The sequence below is a fragment of the Arachis ipaensis genome, chromosome B2 (assembly GCF_059453495.1).
Source record: "Arachis ipaensis isolate K30076 ecotype BB chromosome B2, ASM5945349v1, whole genome shotgun sequence".
Classification (NCBI taxonomy): domain Eukaryota; kingdom Viridiplantae; phylum Streptophyta; class Magnoliopsida; order Fabales; family Fabaceae; genus Arachis; species Arachis ipaensis.
In genome coordinates, this window is record NC_142437.1 from 96778312 (window position 1) to 96792592 (window position 14281).

The window sequence follows — 14281 nt, forward strand, 5'->3', positions numbered from 1 at the left end:
TACGTTTCTATATTTCTTCTTTTTTACATACATTCATCAGCAATTTCTTTTTCAATTTCTTTTACAACCCTCAATAATTCCAGGAACATCCTTCAAAAAATAGCCAAAGAGAACTACAATTGAAGAACTTATATATATATATATATAACATCCATAGCACATTTGAAAAAATTTGCATAATTTTTAGAATTATTTTAGATGTTTACTCTAATGATGCTTACGTTAAAAAGTATTTTATAACATCATATATTAATAAGTTTAGTATTATATATTAACATCACATAAGAAATTAAACGCAACATTACATAACATCCAATATTCAACAATTGTAATATTCAAAAATATTAATAGTAATATCTAAAACTACTCAATTATATAAAATATGCAATATATTAGCCCGATATCTAAGTATATAATATTCATCCAAAGGTATGATGAAATTAGAATTCTAAACTATATATAATGCCATCGCATGCAAACTATCACTTAAAAATTTTATCCAAGTTATACACTAATTTATAATCATAGGAAGTATAAACATCTTGAGTGCAAAAAACTGAAATCAAATTTATTCATGTGATTGAGGACAATGGATTCAGAAGATTACAAAATTTTTAAAAGTTAATTAATATTTAAAATAAGAGAGAGTTCTTTTGGAGTTAAAGTAGTGCCTAATTGCCTATACTGCTATAGTGCTATACAGATCAGGCTATGTGTAAATCGAATGTTAAGATACTTCATTTATTAATTAAATCCATAAGTAAATTTTTATTTAATTCTTGGATAATTGTCGTATCTGATCATTGAGAGAAGAAAGCTAGCTACCTGATGTTGTACAAGGCCATAATTAATTTACTTTTAGATGAAAATAATAAAATCTGAATTTAGAATCTCGTTTCTCGGATCCAATTAGGGAGCAATTTTTTTACGTTATCAATCAACCAATACAAAACTTACATATAATTATATTTATTTATTCGTTTATTTATTGTCAATTAGAGGAAAAGAATATGAAAAAAAAAAAAGAAAGACAAAGTTGGTTAAATAGTAGAAAAAAATTAATTCCTAAATTGTTTCTTTATATTCGTCAATATTTTTACTAGTAGTTAGAATACCTATCAACGACGAATTCAAAAAATTTTGTGAATAAAAATAAAATATACATAATATAACAATTATTTTTATAATTATATTTTATTATTATAAAATATAATTAATTTTTAAATTAACTAACTAATAAATTAAAATATTAAAATAATAATTTAAATAATAACATAAAAATACACAATAATATAATTGCAAAATAAATGCAGAACAATTGAATAAATTAAAAAGTATCAACTTAATTAAATTACGAAAATTAAAAAATGAAGTTATAGAGAAACTGAATTTTAAATTCTGGAAATGTTGCAACTTGCAAAACACCAAATACTAAAGTATTAACAATAGCTTATTAACAATCTTAAATCACAAAAACAAAAACAAAATCAAAATCAGAATCAAAATCAAATACAATTTCAAAATCAATATAAAAGATAAAATAAAAAGTCATTAATAAAAATAGTAGTGAAACTATATTACTATAGTCTATATACATACTACTAAAAGACTACTGTTTTGACTATAATTTCTTCTTATGTGTAGTAAAGGTAATCACACGAATAAGAAAAAAAAAATATGCAACAAAATATAAGAGTTTAATTTTTTCTACATACATAAACTAACTTTTATTTTATAAGAGTTTAATTATTTTTTATTAAATAATTAATATAATATTTTATAATTTAGTGGAATCTTTTAATTTTGTTTTTAATTTATGATTGAACACTGTGACCAAAAGAATGAATAGTGAGTGGGGTCAATTCATTTATATTATAAAGACAAATAAATTTTTTTCCTTTATACTAAGGGAAAATTTTTGAAAAGTCAGCCCACGGTGTACTATTTAAATCCGTCCTTGCCTACTACATATTGTATATACTTAGTTCCTATTTTGAACTTTAACTAATAATAATAATAATAATAATAATAATAATAATAATAATAATAATAATAATAATAATTTATATTAAATTATTATTATTATTATTATTATTATTATTATTATTATTATTATTAAGATCAATTAGGATCAATTAGTATTATTTAGTATATCTGAATATTTATTATAAGAGATTACGTCTTTATTATTACGATTCTCTTATTACCTATAAATACCCTTTTATATTGTATCATTCCAGAAAATTTGAATAGACAACTTGATTACACTTAATAATACACAAATCCTTTCTCTACTGCTCTTTCTTACCTTTCTAACATGGTATCAGAGCCATAGTATCCTCCTTGAAGAGGATATGTTGTTTTCCTTGCGGTGAAATCACCGTAGTTTTTGCATTTTTTTTCTATGCCATTTTTTTTTATCTTTTGTCACTCCTTTGATGCTTTTTCACCTCATCGACTAGCCTATTCTCTCCGTCTTGTGTCTTTTCGAGTCGAATGATCAAACACCAATGTCATCCACCGTTTCCTATTCTCATGAAGAAATCATATAGTTTTTGCTCTCTTTCGGCAGTTCCGTCTGCGTTCTCTCGTGGCAGTTCTGTTTGTGTTCTCTCGTGGCAATTTCGTTTGTGTTCTCTCGTGGCAGTTCCGTCTGCGTTTTCTCGTGGCAGTTTCGTCTGCGTTTCGTTTATGTTTCCTTGTGATAGTTCCGTCTGCGTTTCTTTTCGGCAGTTTCGTCTGCTTTTCCTTCAGACAAGCGGCAGTTCCGTCTACGCTTCCTTCAGACTAGCGGCAGTTCCGTCTGCGCTTCCTTCAGACAAGCGGCAGTTCCATCTACACTTCCTTTCGGCAGTTCCACATCTACACCCGTTTTATCAGTTTATGCAGTTTTTTTATTTCGTTGTTTTAAATAAGTTTTAAAGTCAAGTATTATTTAGTATTATTTAGTATATCTGAATATTTATTATAAGAGATTACGTCTTTATTATTACGATTCTCTTAGTAGCTATAAATACTTTTTTATATTGTATTATTCCAGAAAACTTGAATAGACAACTTGATTACACTTAATAATACACAAATCCTTTCTCTACTGTTATTTCTTACTTTTCTAACAATTATTATTATTATTATTATTATTATTATTATTATTATTATTATTATTATTATTGAGATCGATTTACTTCATGAATAAGTCTTGTACACTGACTCTCATAAATAAAATTCATCACAATGTCATGTATGCGTCTGTTATACTAATAGAATGGAAGCAATGGGTGGCAATACGTGTTGAAATGGTGAGTTCAGGGGAGATGAAGGGAAGAACTTCACGAAGCTTGAAAACAGAGGAGAGTGTGTTTTGTTGTCACAACTCTGCCCCACTTGAATTTATTTTCTGATTGCACAAAAAAACTAACTCAATTCACCTTTCTTAGCTAATAAATAGCAGCAACTTAGTGAGCTGCATAACTAACTATCTAGTCAGCACTCTAACAAACTTATTCCCTAATTACTCACTAACAGAATCTGCCTATATCTGCAACTCCTAACTGATTAGCTTGCTAACTATTACACATGACTCATTAGCTCACGTAACACCCCCTCTCAAACTAGAATCGGTGACATTCACCATTCTGAGTTTGCTACAACATTTTTGAAACATGTTAGGAGCTAATACTTTGGTTAATATGTTAGCTGTTTGGTTAATTGTGGTAATAGGCAACAACTTGATTACTTGTTCTTGCCATTTATCTCTTACAACATGACAATCCATCTCTATATGTTTGGTTCTCTCGTGGAAGACAAGGTTTGCCGCAATATGCAAGGCTGATTGGCTGTCACAATACATAGCAATTGGCTTCTGCAGTTTTACTTCCAAATCCTCTAAGATGTAAGTAATCCATTGTGCCTCCCTAGTGGCCATAGCAAGGGCTCTGTATTCTGCTTCACATGATGATACAGCTACTGTACTTTGTTTTTTACTTTTCCAGGACACAATAGAAGTACCTATGAAGAAGCAATGACCAGATACTGATCTTCTTGTGTCCAAACAGGTACCTCAGTCGCTGTCTGAAAAACTGGTTGGCTCCAAATCTGTCTGAGATGAAAAGAACAGCCCCAATGCTGGCTCATTCTTGAGATATCTAAGTACCCTTATAGCTGCCTCAAAGTGTTTGTCAGTAGCGCACTCCAAAAATTGACTCAATCTTCCAACCGCATAACATATATCTGGCCTTGTATTGGTTAGATAGAGTAATCTTCCAATTAACCTTCTATATTCAGATGTTGAGCTAAGTGGAGTTCTAGTATTCTTTGTCAACTTGCTGGTGTAGTCCATTGGAGTTGAGATTGCCTTGGCTTTCATTAACCCGTAGTCTTGGAGTAGATCGATGCAATACTTTCTTTGACATATTGCAATTCCCCTCTTGCTTCGAACTACCTCTGACGAGCGAGATTTTTCCCAGTAAAGAATGTCATAAAAATAGTCGCGTTGTAGATATAGTTTCTAAACCAACAAAAATCCCTTTCGTGCAAACATTTTGGTTGTCACAAGTAACAAACCCCTTTTAAAATTGATAACCGAGTATTTAAACCTCGGGTCGTCTTCTCAAGGAACTGCAGGGAAGTATGTTCTTATTATTGGTTATGGAGATTGTAAAATTGGGGTTTCAAGAATGAGGAACAAGTAATTTAATGACAAGTAAATTAAATGGCAACTAAAATAAATAAATAACTGCAAAGCAAACTTTTGGCAAGGTATGAGAAATTGGAAGTCCAACCTTAGTTATCCTTATCAATAACAATGAAAGTTGAATCTTAATTCCACTTTGTTAACCTTTACTCAGATAAAGGAAGGTCAAGGGATTAATTGGTTTGATCTTCGAATCCTATTTATTTCCTAAGGAAAGATTGGGATTATAGAAGTTCAATTCAATTAACAAAGATAACAATTATCAATTATCCTGTTGAATTGGATAACTCCTGAGTTACTGATTTCTTAACCAAGACCAAAAAGAGAAAAATAAATCTACTTGGAATAAAAATATCTTCAGAGTAAAAGTAACAATAGTATAAATAAGAGAAATCAATATTAAACTGAAATACCTCTAATAACATTAATTCAAATAATCTGTAATATGAAAGGATTCATAAAGTAGCTTGCAAAAGTAAATAAAAGGAATATTGAACCTGATCAAAGGAGATAATTCTGAAAGTGAATAAAAATCTTAAATCTAAATCCTAATCCTAAAGAGAGAGAGAATCTCTCTCTAAACTAAATCTAATTCATGGAAAGTAAAAATTGGCGAGCTCCGCTAGAATGGATGCATTCTCTCACTTCATAACCTCTGGTCTATGCCTTCTGGACTTGGATTTGGGCCAAAAAGGGCTTCAGAAATCACTGGGAGCTATTTCTGCAATTTCTGGTGCGTGGCCTCTGTCACGCGTCCGCGTGGGTCACGCGGTCGCGTCGTTCGGAGCTTTTCCTTGTCACGCAGTCGCATCAGTCATGCGACCGCGTCATATGTGCTCTGCTTAAGGCGCGCGGTCGCGTCAGTCATGCGGCCGCGTCGCTGCTTCTTCGCTCTTGGCATGCGATCGCGTCGTCCATGCGATCGCGTGGATGCCAGTTTTTCCAGGAACTCCGTTTTGTGCTTTCCTTCCATTTTTGTATGTTTCCTTTTCATCCTTTGAGTCATTCATGCCTTAGAAGATCTGAGACTACTCACCACACTAATCACGGTATCGAATGGAATTAAAGGTGATTAAAATAATTAATTTAAAAGCATAGGAAACATGTTTTTCACATACATCACATAATAAGGAAGGGAAAGTAAAACCATGCAATTAACATGAATAAGTGGGTGAAGGATTGAATAAATCACTCAAACTAAGCACAAAATATATCATAAAATATGGGTTTATCAACCTCCCCACACTTAAACAATAGCATGTCCTCATGCTAAATCCAAGGTAATAAGTAAGGTTAAAGTGATGGAAGGTCATGCAATGCAATCTAATCTAAATGCAACTACCTAAATGCATCATGCAATTCTAATTTATTCACTCATAATAAAGCTTACAGGTAGTTAAATTAATTCACATTCTCAAGGAGTCATATATGTATATATAGCCAAACCTTAGATAATCAATAAGCACTTTTACAATTGAGATGGGAGAAAGAGCATTTTATGAACTTGCAAAACAATTAGATAATTCAAACAGAGATAAATGTTAATGAGCTATTGAACCCTCACTGAATTTGTGTTTACTCTCTAGTCACTCAGTGTTTATTGGGTTAATCACTCTATTCCTCTTTTTATTCTTCCTTTCTATAACTTTGTTCTTCATCTAACCAATCAACAATTATAGAATACAGTCATACCAAAAATCATGAGGTCTTTAATTAAGGTTGTAATGGGGCCAAGGTGAAGGTAAGGATATATGTATAAGGCTAAGTGAGCTAAAAAGTGAATCCTTAGTTAGACTAAGATCTCACCTAACATACATATTTAGTAAAAACAAAACTTCTTTACCTATTTTCCCATATTTTCCCACTTTTGGATGTTACATGCTCATGTTTCAACTTTTATTCTTATTCCATGTGCATTGCTTTTATTTTTGCATTTGGGGAATTCTTTTGTATCCCCTTTATTAAATACTGAAAAATAATTTTTTTTATGCACATGGTAATTTAATCACTTTGATTTCTCATGAGCATGCTTCCCAAAATTTCTTAATTTGAGTTATTTTATTCTTTTCAACTTTTCTACCTTTTGTTTTTATCATCCATGTTCCCAATAGGTTTCCCACATTTTAAACTATTCATAATTTTCTATCTTAAGCTAACCAAGGATTCAACTTGGGATTTTATTTTGTTTTTCTACTTAAGGCTAGTAGTGTGGCTAATAGAATAAAAAGGGATTTAAAGGCTCAAGGGGGCTAACAAGGGTGATGTGAAAGGTAGGTTATTTTGGGATAAGTGAGCTAAAATCAAATAATGGCCTCAATCATTCTTTTGGTATGTATCTATATTCTATATTCTATATTCTATAATTGGACATATAGATTAAAGCAAATCAAAGAACATCAGAATATAAAAGAAGGGCGGAACACACAGGAATAAAAATTATGGTTTCAATGTAACCATATAATTAAGCTCAAAACTCACAGGCTGTGTGTTCTCTAGCTCAAAAATTATTTATCAGTTATGTATGTCATGCAGGTTTAGTTAAAAATTCCCATTATTCTCAATGTAAAACTTATATTGAATGGCTTTAAAGTTTTAGTGTTTCTCCTTGATGAAATCTTGTTAACTTAACTACATGATGGAATGCTATATATACAAAGTTCATGGATTTAAATCTGTTATGTTCAAGTTCCTAGCTTACTACCTTTTTATATTTTTCAATTTAAACTAAGCTATCTTATGCTAAAAAAGGGTAAACTATACTAATTAATCCACAATTTTTTATAACTAATAAATTAGAATTGCAAGCTAAACTAAATAACTAAAATATGAACTAAAAATGCAGAATGCAGGAATAGAATAAAAATACATAAAAGTAGCAATGTATAAATACTCAGAAAATAAAAATAAAAATAGAGAGAAAAATACAGAAAAATATCCAAAATAAAAGAAAAAGAGTCTGTAGTGGTTCAAAATAATACGCCAGAGATGGCGACCTCCCCACACTTAAAATGTAGCATCGTCCCCGATGCTCACTCAAGCCGGGTGTGAAGGGGTGTCATCACTGGAAGGGATGGTAGCTGGTGTCTCTGTGGTGGTTGTCTGAGGGTCTGGCTGCTGTAGAGGAGGGGCTATCTGAATGGGGATCTCAGGATCTGCAGCCATGATCTGATGTGGGACCTCTGTCTGTGGGGCAGCCTGTTCGGTGTCTGCCTGCTCTGTCTCTCCCTGGGGATGGGTCTCTGCCTCGGGCGCATCCGCCTCCTCCTCAGATGCCTCAGAAGGTGTGTCAGGCTCGGAGGAGATGTCGCCGGATCGTATCATCAGCTTCAGGTGCTCATAGCGTCGTTTGTTGCGACGCTCCATCTGGTCAAGTCGTCGAAACAAGTGGTGCACCAGATGATAGACAGGCTCTATGGCAGGTGGAGGTGCAGTGGTGGTGGCAAGGGTGGATGGTGCAGCGGTAGAGGAAGAGGGACCGGCAGATGGTGTAGCTGTATCATCAGCAGTGGCAGTAAGGAATGGAGGTCTGTAGCCCAAGGCCAGGAAGTTCCTACTGTGCGGGATAAGCTTCTTGCACTCTGCAGCAGGTGGCCTCTCATCAGCATCCTCCCATGGCACGTTAGCTCGACGGCCCAGCTGTGTAACCAGATAGGGAAAGGGAAGAGTGCCTCGGACGTGGACTCTGGCCATATAGTGCCGGATAAAGCGTGGCAGGTACAGGTCCTTGCCCTCCATCACACACCAAAGGAGGGTGATCATAGCGGCTGGTATCTCAGTCTTTTGAGTACTCGGCATAATGTAGTTGCTGAATATCTGATGCCATAGCCGAGCCTCATCGTTTAGGTAGATCTGCTTGATCCCTTTCGGCATGGTGGTGTTCTGACCTATGATCCAAGGAACTGACGAGTCAAGGGCAATTCGGGCCTTGACTGCATCCCAATCAAATCGCATATAGCGCATGTCCTCCTCAGCTTTCTGATAGCCATCTGTCTGATCAGTTTGTGGCAGAAGTTTCAGAACCTCTTCTATTGCCTGCTCAGTAACCAGAATCTGCTTTCCTCTGAGGTTTACTGCATCTAGGGAAGGTTTGAAGTAGTTGCAGTAGAATTCCCTAACCCAAGATGCATTAACCTTAGTCAGAGGTCTCTCCAAAAAGAACCAGCCTCTTTGTTTGATCTGATCAGAGGTGTATTGCTGGAGTTCTTCTGGGATCTTCAAAGTCTGCTCCAGGTATAGGTTCCTGGAGTTTGCAAACACCGGATACTTCAGCTCATAGTATCAGTTTGCAAACTTTACTGGGTCATTGGCGGGAAGTAGCTGGTCAGCCTTCTCCTGCGGGGTAAAGGCTTTCTCCCGCAAGGAGGTATCATGCATGAGGTCGATGATAGACATGGAGGCTTCTCCTCTTTTCCTTTTGCCAGAAGTGGCCTTGCCTTTTCCCCGTCTCTGGGAATCTGACATCCTGAAAAACAAAAAACCAGGATATAATAAAAATGGGGAGGTAAATAGGCAAATAATCGAAGAAAACACAAAGTGGCAAAGGAGCAATAGGATAATGAATATGAGTTAAGTAAAATGTGCATTTAGGATTGTATAGGAGTGTAAAGTCTGAAAAGAAGAAATCACAATCCAAAATGTAATTGAATGCAAGTTAAATAGAAAAATTAACATCATGCCTTGGTTAGAATGTTAAAAGAAAGTGAAAGAAAAGCAAAAAAAGAAGTTATGAAAAGGTTAGGTTGGTTAGAGTTAAAATTAGTGAGTTAGTGAAAAATGGGTTAAAGTAAGAGGCATAATGAAAATGGTCCAAGTAACAAGTAATCACAGGTAGAAGCTATAGGTAACTCATATTCAAACAAGTAAAACAGTTTGATGATGATTCAAATAGAGATAAAGAAAGCAAAAATAGGAATCAAACATCAAAATTGCAATTTATGAACCAGGAGATCAAAGAAAATAAGAATGCGTGCCTAAGCATTCATGAATTGGTTTGGTGAAATTATAGGAAAGCACAGTTGAAAATGCCAAAACCAAGTCATGAACAGAAATATTTTACAGAAATTTGGGCAGCATTCCGGCTAAAATAGGACTTTCCCGAAAAATAAACAGCAATCAAACAGTTCATATGAATCCAAATTAAAGCTTGCAATTACATATACGGAATATAAACATGAAAGTTCAATGTAAAGAGCAGCAAAAGCAGGAAAGTACAGCATATGAACATGAACACAGCAACAGCATAATTGCAGATTTGATAAAACAGAAACAAGAACAATGCAAATAAACAGACCTAAATCCACTAACCACATCCTAGGCTACCTAATAACCTAAAATCCACTACAACATGCATATCTAACTATCCTAATATGAACACAAACGGAAAAATAAGAATAAACTACGAACGGATAAAAGGGATTGCGTGTTGCGGAACCTGGAAGGCCGAATAATGAGAATAGGCAGGAAGGTGGCTGGGGGTGGTGGGCACGGCGGCTGGTGGTGGTGGGCACGGCGGCGCGGCGGCTACTGGCGCGGCTGTTCGGGCAGGGGGGAAGAAGGGGGTAATGGGGTAGGGGGAGATAGGGAAAAAAGGGGGCGTGGCTGGGACGGACGGCGGCGGTGGGTGGTGGTTGGCTGAGGGCAGTGGCGGAGAGGGGGTGGAAGAGGAAGAAAGAAGAAGAAAAAAGGGGGAGAAGGAAGGGGGGTGGGTGGCGGTGGCGTCTGGGTGGTGGCGCGGTGGTGGCTGGGTGGTGGTTGTGGCTTGGAGGAGGAGAGAAGGAGGAGGGTGGGGTTCGGGGGGGGGGGGGGGGCGCGAGAATAGGGTTTCGCGTGACCTGGGGGGGTTATAATTTGAATCCACGCGGCCGCGTGGAGCACGCGGTTGCGTGGCTGGAGCGAAAAAGGTGGTTGACGCGATCGCGTGGATGATGCGATCGCGCGGAGGGCAAAAAGATTAAGTGACGCGATCGCATGGGGCATGCGATCGCGTCGCTGGAATTTGTACTAAATGCACGAATCCAGCGTCGTTTCAACGCAACCCTCTGTTTCCTTTGGGGTGTTCGTGCAATCCATGCGACGCGGTTGCGTCGCTCACGCGGTCGCGTGGGATTGGTATTGTGCAAGTGACGCGATCGCATGGGGCATACGATCGCATGGGCCATTTTGTGCTAGACGCACAATGGCCGCACGATTCCAGCCCAACTTTCTGGACGTTGGATCCTTACGTCGATTTTCAGGTCACGCGGCCGCGTGGATGACGCGGTCGCGTGGGAAGTGTTGTTCGCCATTTGACGCGATCGCATGGGGCATGCGGTCGCATCGCGCACCCTTTTTTTTTTAAACTGAATGCAGAATGCAATGCTTAATGTGAATGCTATGCATGATTCCAGGTTTAATAACAATATAAAATAAAACTCAAAAACAAACAAGACTAAATAAAATTAAAAGTACGAAAGGAACGATCATACCATGGTGGGTTGTCTCCCACCTAGCACTTTTAGTTAAAGTCCTTAAGTTGGACATTAGAAGGGCTTCCTGTTATGGTGGCTTGTGTTTAAATTCATCCAGAAATCTCCACCAGTGCTTGGAATGCCAATAGCCTCCGGGGTCCCAAACTAGGCATGTAAAGCTTCTGAGCAGCTTCAAACAGATCTTCAGGCTCCCGGGGTGACGAATGTCAGGATAGAGTCCATGATCCCAAGCCTTGTTTTTAAATCCGCCTCCGTCTTGATCTATATTTTTCCATCCGGGCGGTTTAGAAAATAGATTCTCACCATAGTGACCAAACATTTTCCGAGATCCATTCAATTGAGCTTGATACCAATCCGTGCACTTCAAGTTGAAGTATGGAACCTTATTGAACCTTGTGCACCAGCTCTGAGCACGAGACATTTCCCTCTTACTCTTAAAGCCGCAGAGAGCTCTAAGCTGGCCATCTGTTTCAAGTAAACCATATTCAAGTGAATAAGTAAAGTTAAAGGTTAAGGATTGTACCCACTTGAAGCTTGTATTAGGCAGTAATGGCCTTGGGGAAGGTGTTTCCGGTGGTTCTGTAAGTTCTACTCCCTGGTAATCTTCTGTGAATTCCTCCACTTCTTTGCAAGGATCTTCAAATGCATCATCACCCTGGTCAAAGTCTTCTATGTCTTCCTCATCACTTGAGTCATAGATTGGAGGTTGAGAGAAATCTACCTCTGCATCATCTTCGTATTCATTTGGGGAAGATTCTTCGATCTCAGATAACTCACTTGTAGATGCAAGTTCATTACAAAGAGAACTTGACTTGTGACTATCATCATCAAGAGAATTTGCTTCTTGGATTATTCCGTCTGATTCTTCATAAACGACTTGCCTTGGGGATTGTGCGCTATCCTCCTTAGCATTAACTATAATGTCCTTGACGGATTTCTCCTCAGCTCTGGATTCCCATGGAGGTTCAGCGTCTCCTAGATCTTCAACCAACTCTTCTTCTTGTACAATGACAGCTTCTTCTACTTGTTCGAGTACAAATTCATTCTCTGTCTTGTCCACTGGAGTTTTTAGTATCTCCTTCATGCTACGCTTTTCATTAGATTGTCCACATGGGGCTGTGGTTGGTCCTTGAATGTTCGAGCGTCTAGAAGCTAATTGAATTACCGCTTGCTCTAGTTGTCGAATGGTTGCTTGAAGTTTATTTACTGTTGCCTTGAGGTGAACCTCTGATTCTCGGGGTGGTGGATCTGGACATGATACATAGGAAAGTGGTGGTGCTTGGGAGTGATTGGATTGGAACTGGGGTAAATAGGGATCATGTGGTGGCGAATGGTGAAGAGAAGCTTGTGAGTGTGGTGGTTCGAGGTTATGTTGAGAGGATGGTCTATAGGCACGGGGTGGGGCTTGTTGGTAGTTACAAGGTTGTCCACCATATCTATCAGCTGGATATGCATTGTAGAATGGTCTTTGTCCATGATATCTTGGAGGGTGTTGTTGCCTAAAGGGTTGATTAGATCCTCTTGGCTCCATCCATCCTTGATTGGTCTGACCTTGATGCGATCCCATATTCCTGCTGTAACTTCTATTTCCTTCAACAAAGTTAGAACCAAACTCAAAGCGAGAGGGGTGAGAATTCATAGTAGCTAAAAATAAAAATAAACAAATAAACAAGTAAAAGAAAAATATTTACAATAACCAATAATAAGGCACACGTTAGCAGTTCTCCGGCAACGGCGCCATTTTGACGAGCGAGATTTTTGCCAGTAAAGAATGTCATAAAAACAGTCGCGTTGTAGATATAGTTTCTAAACCAACAAAAATCCCTTTCGTGCAAACGTTTTGGTTGTCACAAGTAACAAACCCCTTTTAAAATTGATAACCGAGTATTTAAACCTCGGGTCGTCTTCTCAAGGAACTGCAGGGAAGTATGTTCTTATTATTGGTTATGGAGATTGTAAAATTGGGGTTTCAAGAATGAGGAACGAGTAATTTAATGACAAGTAAATTAAATGGCAACTAAAATAAATAAATAACTGCAAAGCAAACTTTTGGCAAGGTATGAGAAATTGGAAGTCCAAGCTTAGTTATCCTTATCAATAACAATGAAAGTTGAATCTTAATTCTACTTTGTTAACCTTTACTCAGATAAAGGAAGGTCAAGGGATTAATTGGTTTGATCTTCGAATCCTATTTATTTCCTAAGAAAAGATTGGGATTATGGAAGTTCAATTCAATTAACAAAGATAACAATTATCAATTATGCTGTTGAATTGGATAACTCATGAGTTACTGATTTCTTAACCAAGACCAAAAGGAGAAAAATAAATCTACTTGGAATAAAAATGTCTTCAGAGTAAAAGTAACAATAGTATAAATAAGAGAAATCAATATTAAACTGAAATACCTCTAATAACATTAATTCAAATAATCTGTAATATGAAAGGATTCATAAAGTAGCTTGCAAAAGTAAATAAAAGGAATATTGAACCTGATCAAAGGAGATAATCCTGAAAGTGAATAAAAATCCTAAATCTAAATCCTAATCCTAAAGAGAGAGAGAATCTCTCTCTAAACTAAATCTAATTCATGAAAAGTAAAAATTGGCGAGCTCCGCTAGAATGGATGCATTCCCTCACTTCATAACCTCTGGTATATGCCTTCTGGACTTGGATTTGGGCCAAAAAGGGCTTCAGAAATCGTTGGGAGCATTTTCTGTAATTTCTGGTGCGTGGCCTCTGTCACGCGTCTGTGTGGGTCACGCGGTCGCGTCGTTCGGAGCTTTTTCTTGCCACGTGGTCGCGTCAGTCATGCGACCGCGTCATATGCGTTCTGCTTAAGGTGCGCGGTCGCGTCAGTCATGCAGCCGCGTCGCTGCTTCTTCGCTCTTGACACGCGATCGCGTCATCCATGCGATCGCATGGATGCCAGTTTTTTCAGGAACTCCGTTTTGTGCTTTCCTTCCATTTTTGTATGTTTCCTTTCCATCCTTTGAGTCATTCCTGTCTTAGAAGATCTGAGACTACTCAACACACTAATCACGGCATCGAAGGGAATTAAAGGTGATTAAAATAATTAATTTAAAAGCATAGGAAATATGTTTTTCACATACATCACATAATA